The following is a 14,663-nucleotide window of genomic DNA, read 5'->3' as shown; positions in this document are numbered from 1 at the left end:
ACTACCCCCAAGACCCCCTACACTACACAAACACCACTGCACTACCCTAAACCCTAAAACACTACCCCCAGCACGACCCCTTACACTACTTAAACACCACTGCACTAGCTCTAAACCCTATAACACAAACCCCAGCACTACCCCTACACTACCCAAACACCACTGCACTAACCTAAATCCTAAAACACTACCACCAGAACTACCCCAATACTATACAAACACCACTGCACTACCCTAAACCCTAAAACACAACCCCCAGCATGACCCCCTACACTACACGAACACCACTGTGCTGCCCTAAACCCTTAATCTACCCCCAGCAAAAACCCCTACACTACCCAAATACCACTGCAGAACCCTAGACCCTAAATCTACCCCCAGCATGACCCGCTACACTACACAAACACCACTGCGCTACCCTTAAAACCTAAAACATTATCCCCGCACTACCCCCTACACTACCCAAACAACACTGCACTACCTTAAAGCCTAAAACACTAACCCCAGCATGACCCCCTGTACTACACAAGCACCACTGCACCACCCTAACCCCTAAAACACTACCCCCAGCATGACACCCTACAGTATCCCAACATAACTGCACTACCCTAAACCCTAAAACACTTCCACCAGCACGACTCCCTACACTACCCAAATACCACTGCACTACCCTAAACCCTAAATCTACCCACAGCACAACCCCCTACACTACACAAACACCACTGCACTACCATAAACCCTAAAACACTACCCTAAGAAAGACGCCCTACACTACCCAAACACCACTGCACCATCCTACACCCTAAATCACTACCTCAGCACGAACCCCTACACTACACAAACACCACTTCAATACCCTAAACCCCAAAATCACTACCCCCGGCATGCCCCCCTACACTACCCAAACAACACTGCAGTACGCTAAACCCTAAAACGCGACCCCCTATACTACACAAACAACTGCACTACACTAAACCCAAAAACACTACCACCAGCACAACCCCCTACACTACCTGAACACCACTGAACTACCCTAAACCCTAAAACACGACCCCCTACTCTACACAAACACCACTGCCCTAGCCTAAACCCTAAAACACTACCCCCAGCATGACCCCCCACACTACACAAACACCACTGCACTACCCTAAACCCTAAAATAACTACCCCCTACACTACACAAACACCACTGCAATACCCTAAACCCTAAAACACTACCCCCAGCATGACCCCCTACACTACACAAACACCACTGCACTACCCTAATCCCTCAAACACTATCCCTAGCACGAACCCCTACACTACCCAACCATCACTGCACTACCCTAAACCCTAAAACACTACACCCAGCACTACCCCCTACACTAAGTAAACACTACTGCATTACACTAAACCCTAAAACACTTACACCAGAAAGACCCCCTATGCTACACAAGCACCCCTGCACTACCCTAAACCCTAAAACACTACCCTCAGCACGACACCTTACAGTACCCAAACACCACTGCACTACCCTAAACCCTAAGTCTAACCCGAGGACAACCCCCTACACTACACAAACACCACTGCACTACCCTGAATCCTAAAACACTACCCCCAGCACGAACCCCTTCACTACACAAACACCACTGCACTGCCTTAAACCCTTAAACACTACCCCCAGCATGACCCCCTATAGTACACAAATAACACTGCACTACCCTAAACCCTACAACTACCCCCAGTATGACCCCCTATACATTACAAACACCACTGTACTACCCTAAACCCTAAAACACTACCCCCAGCACGACTCCCTTTACTATCCAAACACAACTGCACTCCCCTAAACCCAAAAACACTACCCCCAGCACGACCCCCTACACTACTCAAACACAACTGCACTATCATATACCCTAAAACACTACCCACAGCACAAACCCCTACACTACACACACACCACTGCACTACCCTAAACCCTAAAACACTACCCCCTATACTATACAAACACAACTGCACTACCCTAAACCCTAAAACACTACCCCAAGCATGACACCCTACACAACCCAAACACCACTGCACTACCCTAAACCCTAAATCTACCCCCAGCACAACCCCCTACACTAGCCAAACACCATTGCACTACAATGAACCCTAAATCTCCCCCCAGCATGACCCCCTACACTACACAAACACCGCTGAGCTACCCTAAACCCTAAATCACTGACCCCAGCACTACCCCCACACTACCCAAACACCACTGCACTTCCCTAAACCCTAAAAAACTACCCCCAGCACGACCCCCTACACTACATAAGCACCACCACACTACCCAAAACCGTAAAACACTATCCCCAGCACGACACCCTACACTACCCAAACCTAACTGCACTACCCTAAACCCAAAAACACTAGCTCCAGCATGACACCCCACACTACCCAAACACCACTGCACTACCCTAAACCCTAAAACACCAGCTCCAGCTTGAACCCCCACACTACCCAAACACCACTGCACTACCCTAAACCCTAAAACACTACCCACAGTACGACCCCCTTCACTACCCAAAAGCAACTGCACTACTCTAAACCCCAAAACACTAGCCCCAGCACGACCCCCCACACTACTCAAACACCACTGCACTACCCTAAACCCTAAAACATGACCCCCAGTATGACCCCCTACACTACACAAACACCACTGCACTACCCTAATCCCTTAAACACTATCCCTAGCACGGCCCCCTACACTACCCAACCATCACTGCACTACCCTAAACCCTAAAACACTACTCCCAGCATGACCCCCTACAGTACCGAAACATCACTGCACGGCCCAGCTCCACAGAGCACTACCCCCTACAGTACCTAAACACCACTGCACTACCCTAAACCCTAAATCTACCCCCAGCACAACCCCCTACACTACCCAAACACCACTGCACTACCCTAAACCCTACAACACTATCACCAGCACGACCCCCTACATACAAAAGCACCAGTGCACTACCCTAAACTCTAAAACACTACCCCAGCACCACCCCCTACACTACCCAAACATCAATGCACTACCCTAAACCCTAAAACACTACCCCAGCACGACCCCCTTCACCACACAAACACCACAGTGCTACCCTAAAACACTATCCCTAGCACGACCCCCTACATACACAAGCACCAGTGCACTACCCTAAACCCTAAAACACTACCCCCAGCACCACCCCTACACTACCCAAACATCACTGCACTACCCTAAACACTAAAACACTACCCCCAGCACTACCCGCTACACTACCCAAACTCCACTGCACTACCATAAACCCTAAAACCCTAACGCTAGCACAACCCCCTACACTACCAAAACACCACTGCACTACCCTAAACCCTAAAACACTTACCCCACCACGACCCCCTACAGCACAAAAACACCACTGCACTATCCTAAACCCTAAAACACTATACCCAGCACGACCCCCTATACTACCGAAACACCACTCCACTACCCTAAACCCTAAAACACTTACCCCAGCATGACCCCCTACACCACACAAACACCACTGCAATACCCTAAACCCTAAAACACTACCTTCAGCACGACCCCTACACTACACAAACACCACTGCACTACACCAAACCCTAAAACACTACCCCCAGCATGACCCCCTACACTACCCAAACAACACTGCACTACCCTAAACCCTATTACACTACCCCAGCAGTACCCCCTACACTACCCAAACACCACTGCACTACCCTAAACCCTAAATCTACCCCCAGCACAATCCCCTACACTACCCAAACACCATTGCACTACCCTAAACCCTAAATCTCCCCCCAGCATGACCCCCTACACTGCACAAACACCACTGCGCTACCCTAAACCCTAAAATTCTGCCCCCAGCACTACTCCCACACAACCCAAACACCACTGCACTTCCCTAAACCCTACAAAACTGCCCCCAGCACGACCCCCTACACTACACAAGCACCACTGCTCTACCCAAAACCCTAAAACACTACCCCCAGCACGACACCCTACACTACCCAAACATAACTGCACTACCCTAAACCATAAAACACTACCACCAGCACAACTCCCTTCACTACCGAAACACCACTGCACTACCCTAAACCCTAAATCTACCCCAGTATGATCGCCTACACTACACAAACTCCACTGCACTACCCTAAACCCTAAAACACTACCCCCAACAAGACCCCCTACACTACACAAACACGACTGCACTACACTAAACCCTAAAACACTACCCCCAGCACTACCCCCTACACTACCCAAACACCACTGCTCTAGCCCTAAACCCTATAACACTACCCCCAGCACGACCCCCTACACTACACAAACACCACTGCACTACCTTATACCCTAAAACATTACACTTAGCACAACTCCCTACAATACACAAACACAACTGCACTACCCTAAATCATAAAACACTACCCACATCAAGACCCCTACACTACACAAACACCACAGCACTACCCTAAACCCTAAAACACTTACACCAGCACGACCCACTACAGCACAAAAACACCACTGCACTATCCTAAACCCTTAAACACTACGCCCAGCACGACCCCCTATACTACCCAAACACCAACCCACTGCCCTAAACCCTAAAACACTTACCTCAGCATGACACCCTATACCACACAAACACAACTGCACTACCCTAAACCCTAAAACACTACCCCCAGCACGATCCCTACACTTCACAAACACCACTGCACTACACTAAACCCTAAAACACTACCCCAGCAGTACCCCTACACTACCCAAACACCACTGCACTACCCAAAACCCTAAATCTACCCCAGCACAACCCCCTACACTACCCAAACACCATTGCACTGCCATAAACCATTAATATCCCCCCAGCATGACACCCTATACCACACAAACACAACTGCACTACCCTAAACCCTAAAGCACTACCCCCAGCACGACCCCTACACTTCACAAACACCACTGCACTACACTAAACCCTAAAACACTACCCCCAGCACGATCCCCTAAACTACCCAAACACCACTGCACTACTCTAAACCCTATAACACTACCCCCAGCAGTACCCCCTGCACTACCCAATCACCACTGCACTACCCTAATCCCTAAATCTACCCCCAGCACAACCCCCTACACTACCCAAACACCATTGCACTGCCATAAACCATTAATATCCCCCCAGCATGACCCCCTACACTACACAAACACCACTGCACTACCCTAAACCCTAAAACACTGGCCCTAGCACTACCTCCACACTTCCCAAACACCATTGCACTTCCCTAAACCCTAAAAAACTAACCCCAGCACGACCCCCTACACTACACAAGCACCACTGCACTACTCTAAACCCTATAACACTACCCCCAGCAGTACCCCCTCCACTACCCAAACACCACTGCACTACCCTAAACCCTAAATCTACCCCCAGCATGACACCCTACACTACCAAAACACCACAGCACTACCCTAAACCCTAAAACACTACCCCCAGCAGGAACCCCTATACTACACAAACACCACTGCACTACCCTAAACCCTAAAACACTACCCCCAGCAGTACCCCCTCCACTACCCAAACACCACTGCACTACCCCAAACCCTAAATCTACCCCAGCACAACCCCCTACACTACCCAAACACCATTGCACTGCCTTAAACCATTAATATCCCCCCAGCATGACCCCCTACACTACACAAACACCACTGCACTACCCTAAACCCTAAAACACTGGCCCTAGCACTACCCCCACACTTCCCAAACACCATTGCACTTCCCTAAACCCTAAAAAACTAACCCCAGCACGACCCCCTACACTACACAAGCACCACTGCACTACCCAAAACACTAAAACACTACCACCAGCACGACTCCCTATACTACCGAAACACCACTGCACTACCCTAAATTCTAAAACACTACATCCAGCTTGACCCCCAACACTACACAAACACCACGGCATTACCCTAACGCCTAAAACACTACCCTCAAGACCCCCTACACTACACAAACACCACTGCACTTCCCTAAACCCTAAAAAACAAACCCCAGCACGACCCCCTATACTACCCAAACACCAACCCACTGCCCTAAACCCTAAAACACTTACCTCAGCATGACACCCTATACCACACAAACACAACTGCACTACCCTAAACCCTAAAACACTACCCCCAGCACGACCCCTACACTTCACAAACACCACTGCACTACACTAAACCCTAAAACACTACCCCAGCAGTACCCCCTACACTACCCAAACACCACTGCACTACCCAAAACCCTAAATCTACCCCAGCACAACCCCCTACACTACCCAAACACCATTGCACTGCCATAAACCATTAATATCCCCCCAGCATGACACCCTATACCACACAAACACAACTGCACTACCCTAAACCCTAAAGCACTACCCCCAGCACGACCCCTACACTTCACAAACACCACTGCACTACACTAAACCCTAAAACACTACCCCCAGCACGACCCCCTAAACTACCCAAACACCACTGCACTACTCTAAACCCTATAACACTACCCCCAGCAGTACCCCCTGCACTACCCAATCACCACTGCACTACCCTAATCCCTAAATCTACCCCCAGCACAACCCCCTACACTACCCAAACACCATTGCACTGCCTTAAACCATTAATATCCCCCCAGCATGACCCCCTACACTACACAAACACCACTGCACTACCCTAAACCCTAAAACACTGGCCCTAGCACTACCCCCACACTTCCCAAACACCATCGCACTTCCCTAAACCCTAAAAAACTAACCCCAGCACGACCCCCTACACTACACAAGCACCACTGCACTACTCTAAACCCTATAACACTACCCCCAGCAGTACCCCCTCCACTACCCAAACACCACTGCACTACCCTAAACCCTAAATCTACCCCCAGCATGACACCCTACACTACCAAAACACCACTGCACTACCCTAAACCCTAAAACACTACTCCCAGCAGGAACCCCTATACTACACAAACACCACTGCACTACCCTAAACCCTAAAACACTACCCCCAGCAGTACCCCCTCCACTACCCAAACACCACTGCACTACCCTAAACCCTAAATCTACCCCCAGCACAACCCCCTACACTACCCAAACACCATTGCACTGCCTTAAACCATTAATATCCCCCCAGCATGACCCCCTACACTACACAAACACCACTGCACTACCCTAAACCCTAAAACACTGGCCCTAGCACTACCCCCACACTTCCCAAACACCATTGCACTTCCCTAAACCCTAAAAAACTAACCCCAGCACGACCCCCTACACTACACAAGCACCACTGCACTACCCAAAACACTAAAACACTACCACCAGCACGACTCCCTATACTACCGAAACACCACTGCACTACCCTAAATTCTAAAACACTACATCCAGCTTGACCCCCAACACTACACAAACACCACGGCATTACCCTAACGCCTAAAACACTACCCTCAAGACCCCCTACACTACACAAACACCACTGCACTTCCCTAAACCCTAAAAAACAAACCCCAGCACGACCCCCTACACTACACAAGCACCACAGCACTACCCAAAACCATAAAACTCTACCCCCAGCACGACACCCTACACTACCCAAACATAACTGCACTACCCTAAATCCAAAAACACTAGCTCCAGCATGACCCCCCACACTACCCAAACACCACTGCACTACCCTACCCTAAACCCTAATACACTAGCTCCAGCTTGAACCCCCACACTACCCAAACACCACTGCACTACCCTAAACCCTAAAACACTACCCACAGTACGACCCCCTTCACTACCCAAAAGCAACTGCACTACTCTAAACCCAAAAACACTAGCCCCAGCACGACCCCCCACACTACTCAAACACCACTGCACTACCCTAAACCCTAAAACATGACCCCCAGTATGACCCCCTACACTACACAAACACCACTGCACTACCCTAATCCCTTAAACACTATCCCTAGCACGGCCCCCTACACTACCCAACCATCACTGCACTACCCTAAACCCTAAAACACTACTCCCAGCATGACCCCCTACAGTACCGAAACATCACTGCACGGCCCAGCTCCACAGAGCACTACCCCCTACAGTACCTAAACACCACTGCACTACCCTAAACCCTAAATCTACCCCCAGCACAACCCCCTACACTACCCAAACACCACTGCACTACCCTAAACCCTACAACACTATCACCAGCACGACCCCCTACATACAAAAGCACCAGTGCACTACCCTAAACTCTAAAACACTACCCCAGCACCACCCCCTACACTACCCAAACATCAATGCACTACCCTAAACCCTAAAACACTACCCCAGCACGACCCCCTTCACCACACAAACACCACAGTGCTACCCTAAAACACTATCCCTAGCACGACCCCCTACATACACAAGCACCAGTGCACTACCCTAAACCCTAAAACACTACCCCCAGCACCACCCCCTACACTACACAAACACCACTGCACTACCCTAAACACTAAAACACTACCCCCAGCACTACCCCCTACACTACCCAAACACCACTGCACTACCATAAACCCTAAAATACTAACCCCAGCAAGACCCACTACAGTACACAAACACCACTGAACTACCCTAAACCACTATCCCCAGCACGACCCCTACATACAAAAGCACCAGTGCACTACCCTAAAACAGTACCCCCAGCACCACCCCTTAAACTACACAAACACCACTGCACTGCCCTAAACCTGAAAACACTACCCCCAGCACGACCCCCTACACTACTCAAACACCACTGCACTGCCCTACACCCTAAACAATACCCCCAGCAAGACCCCGTACAGTACACAAACACCACTGCACTACCCTAAACCCTAAAACACTATACCCAGCATGACCCCCTACATACACAAGCACCAGTGCACTACCCTAAAACACCACCCCCAGCACCACCTCCTATACTACCCTAACATCACTTCACTACCCTAAACCCTAAAACACTACCCCCAGCACTACCCCCTACACTACCCAAATCCCACTGCACTACCCTAAACACTAAATCTATGCCAGCATGACCCCCTACACTACCCAAACACCACTGCGCTACCCTAAACCCTAAGACACTTCCCCCAGCATTTCCCATCACACTACACAAGCACCACTGCACTATCCGGAACCCTAGAACACTACCCCCAGCATGACCCCCTACACTACCCAAACACCACTGCACTACCCTACACCCTATAACACTACCCCAGCATGAACCCCTACACTACACAAACACCACTGCGCTACCCTAAACCCTAAAACACTACCCCCAGCATGACCCCCTACACTACCCACACACCAATGCACTACCCTAAACCCTAAAACGTAACCCCCTAAACTACACAAACACCACTGCACTATCCTAAACCCTAAAACACTACCCCCAGCACGACCCCCTTCACTACACAAACACCACTGCACTACCTTAAACCCTATAACACTACCCCTACAATACAGAAACACCACTGCGGTAACCTAAACCCTAAAACACTTCCCCCAGCATGACCCTCTACACTACACAAACACCACTGCACTAACCTAAACCATTAAACACTATCGCCAGCATGACCCCCTACACTACCCAAACATCACTTCACTACCCTAGTCCCTAAAACACTACCCCCAGCACTATCCCCTACACTACACAAACACCACTGCACTAACCTAAACCATTAAACACTATCCCCAGCATGACCCCCTACACTACCCAAACATCACTTCACTGCCCTAAAACCTAAAACAGTACCCCCAGCACCACCCTTAAACTACACAAACACCACTGCACTGCCCTAAACCTGAAAACACTACCCCCAGCACGACCCCCTACACTACTCAAACACCACTGCACTGCCCTACACCCTAAACAATACCCCCAGCAAGACCCCGTACAGTACACAAACACCACGGCACTACCCTAAACCCTAAAACACTATACCCAGCATGACCCCCTACATACACAAGCACCAGTGCACTACCCTAAAACACCACCCCCAGCACCACCTCCTATACTACCCTAACATCACTTCACTACCCTAAACCCTAAAACACTACCCCCAGCACTACCCCCTACACTACCCAAATCCTACTGCACTACCCTAAACACTAAATCTATGCCAGCATGACCCCCTACACTACCCAAACACCACTGCGCTACCCTAAACCCTAAGACACTTCCCCCAGCATTTCCCATCACACTACACAAGCACCACTGCACTATCCGGAACCCTAGAACACTACCCCCAGCATGACCCCCTACACTACCCAAACACCACTGCACTACCCTAAACACTAAAACACTATCCCCAGCACAACCCCCTACACTACTCAAACACCACTGCACTACCCTACACCCTATAACACTACCCCAGCATGAACCCCTACACTACACAAACACCACTGCGCTACCCTAAACCCTAAAACACTACCCCCAGCATGACCCCCTACACTACCCACACACCAATGCACTACCCTAAACCCTAAAACGTAACCCCCTAAACTACACAAACACCACTGCACTATCCTAAACCCTAAAACACTACCCCCAGCACGACCCCCTTCACTACACAAACACCACTGCACTACCTTAAACCCTATAACACTACCCCTACAATACAGAAACACCACTGCAGTAACCTAAACCCTAAAACACTTCCCCCAGCATGACCCTCTACACTACACAAACACCACTGCACTAACCTAAACCATTAAACACTATCGCCAGCATGACCCCCTACACTACCCAAACATCACTTCACTACCCTAGTCCCTAAAACACTACCCCCAGCACTATCCCCTACACTACACAAACACCACTGCACTAACCTAAACCATTAAACACTATCCCCAGCATGACCCCCTACACTACCCAAACATCACTTCACTGCCCTAAAACCTAAAACACTACCCCCAACACCACCCCTACACAATCAAACACCAATGCACTACCCTACACCCTAAAACACTACCCCCAGCAAGACCCCGTACAGTACACAAACACCACTGCACTACCCTAAACCCTAAAACACTATCTTCAGCACGACCCCCTACATACACAAGCACCAGTGCACTACCCTAATACACTACCCCCAGCACCACCTCCTACACTACCCAAACATCACTGCACTACCCTAAACCCTAAAACACTGCCCCCTACACTACCCAAACACCACTGCACTACCCTAAACACTAAATCTACGCCAGCATGACCCCTACACTACACAAACACCACTGCGCTGACCTAAACCCTAAAACAATACCCCCAGAATTTCCCATTACACTACACAAGCACCACTGCACTACCTGGAACTGTAAAACACTACCCCAGCATGAACCCCTACACTACCCGAACACCACTGCACTACCCTAAACCTATACCCTGCGCAATCCCTTACACTACCCAAACACCACTACACTACCCTTAACACTAAAACACTACCCCCAGCAAGACCAACTACAGTACACAAACACCACTGCACTACCCTACACCCTAAAACACTACCCCAGCACAAACCCCTACACTACACAAACACCACTGCACTACCCTAAACCCTAAAACACAACCCCCAGCATGACCCCCTACACTACCCAAACACCAATGCACTACCTTAAATCCTAAAACACTACCCCTACACTACACAAACACCACTGCAGTACCCTAAACCCTAAAACACTACCCCAGCATGACCCCCTACACTACACAAACACCACTGCACTAACCTAAACCATTAAACACTATCCCCAGCATGACCCCCTACACTACCCAAACATCACTTCACTACCCTAATCCCTAAAACACTACCTCCAGCACGACACCTTATACTACAAAAACACCACTGCACTGCACAAAACCCGAAAAAACTACCCCAGCATGACCCCCTACACTACTCAAACACCACTGCACTACCCTAAACCCTGAAACACTACCCCCACATGACTCCCTACACTACACAAACACCACTGCACTACCCTAAACCCTAAAATACTCCCCCAGCACGACTCCCTACACTATCCAAACACCACTGCACTACCCTAAACCCTAAATCTACCCCCAGCACGACCTTCTACACTACCGAAACACAACTGCACTACCCTAAAGCCTAAATCTACCCTCAGCACGACCCCTACACTACCCAAACACCACTACACTACCCTAAACCGTAAAACACTGCCCCCAGCTCGACCCCCTACACTACCCAAACACGAGTGCACTACCCTACACCCTAAAACACTACCCCAGCACAAATCCCTACACTACACAAACACCACTGCACTACCCTAAAACACTATCTCCAGCACGATCCCCTACATACAGAAGCACCAGTGCACTACCATAAACCCTAAAACACTACACACAGCACCACCCCCTATGCTACCCAAACAACAATATACTATCCTAATCCCTAAAACACTACCCCAGCACGACCCCTTCACTACAAAAACACCACTACATTGCACTGCCCTAAACCTGAAAACACTACCCCCAGCACGACCCCCTACACTACACAAACACCACTGCACTACCCTAAACTGTAAAACATGACCCCAGCACAACCCCCTACACTACCCAACCACTGCACTACCCTACACCCTAAAACACTACCCCAGCACGAACCCCTACACTATACAAACATCACTGCATTACCCTAAACCCTAAAACACTACCTCAGCACGAACCCCTACACTACACAAGCACCACTTCACTACCCTAAACCCTAAAACAGTAATCCCTACAAAACACAAACACAACTACCCAACCCTAAACCCTAAAACACTACCCCCAGCATGACCCCCTACACTACCCAAACATCACTGCACTATCCTACACCCTAAATCAGTACCTCAGCACGAACCCCTACACTACACAAACACCACTGCACTACCCTAAACCTTAAAACACTACCCCAGCACTTCCCCTACACTACCCAAACAACACTGCACTACCCTCAATCCTAAAACACTTCACCCAGCACGACCCCCTACACTACACAAACACCACTGCACTATCCTAAACCCTCAAACACTACCCCCAGCTCGACCCTCTACACTACCCAAACACCACTACATTACCCTAAACCCTAAAACACTACCCCCAACACGACCCCCTACACTTCACAAACACCACTGCACTACCCTAAACTCTACAACACTACCCAAAGCACAATGCCCTACACTATTCAAACACCACTGCACTACCATAAACCCTAAAACACTATCCACAGCACTAACCCCTACGCTACACAAACACCACTGCACTACCCTAAACCCTAAAACATTACTCCCAGCAGTACCCCTACACTACCCAAACACCACTGCACTACCCTAAACCCTAAAAATCTACCCCCAGCATGACCCCTACACTACACAAACACCAAGGCACTACACTAAACCCTTAAACACTACCGACAGCAGTACCCCCTACACTACCCAAACACAACTGCACTACCCTAAACCATAAAACACTACCCCCAGCAGGACCTCCTACACTACACAACCACTGCCCTACCCTACTGCACTACCCTAAACCCTAAAACTCTATCCTCAGCACGACCCCCTACACTACACAAACATCACTGCGCTACCCTAAACCCTAAAACTATCCCCAGCACGACCCCTAGACTTCCCAAATACCACTGCACTACCCTAAACCGTAAATCTACTCCCAGCATGACCCCCTACACTACGCTAACACCACTGCACTACCCTAAACCCTAAGACACTTCCCCCAGCATTTCCCATTACACTACACAAGCACCACTGCACTACCCTGATCCCTAAATCACTACCCCCAGCATAACCCCTACACTACCCAAAAACCACTGAACTACCCCAAACCCTAAATCTACCCCCGCACAAACCCTTACACTACCCAAACACTACTGTACTACCCTAACCCAAAAACACTACCCCCAGTACCACCCCCTACACTACCCAAACACCACTGTACTACCCTACACCCTAAAACACTACCGCAGCACGAACCCCTACACTACACAAACAGCACTGCACTACCCTACACCCTAAAACACTACCCCCAACACCACCCCCTACACTACCCAAACACCACTGCACTACCCTACACCCTAAAACACGACCCCCTACACTACACAAACACCGCTGCACTATCCTAAACCCTTAAACACTACCCCAGCACAACCCCCTACAGTACACAAACACCACTGCACTACCCTAAACTCTAAAACACTACCCCCAGAACCACCCCCTACACTTCCCAAACACCACTGCACTACCCTACACCCTAAAACACTATCCCCAGCACTACCCCCTACATACACAAGCACCAGTGCACTACCTTAAACCCTAAAACACTACTCCCAGCACAACCCCCGACACTACACAGAGACCACTGCACTATCCTAAACCCTCAAACACTACCCCCAGCATGACTCCATATACTCCTAAACACCACTGCACTACCCTAAACTCTAAAACACTACCCCCAGCACGACCCCCTACACTACACAAACACTACTGCACTACACTAAACCCTAAAACACTACACCCAGCATGACCCCCTACACTATACAAACACCACTGTACTACCCTAAAACCTAAAACTCTACCCTCAGCACAAACCCCTTCACTACCCAAACACA

This window comes from Triturus cristatus, chromosome 1_1, assembly GCF_964204655.1.
Source record: "Triturus cristatus chromosome 1_1, aTriCri1.1, whole genome shotgun sequence".
NCBI classification, from domain to species: Eukaryota; Metazoa; Chordata; class Amphibia; order Caudata; family Salamandridae; genus Triturus; species Triturus cristatus.
The sequence above is the reverse complement of the archived record's forward strand: the minus strand, read 5'-3'. Positions refer to the sequence as shown.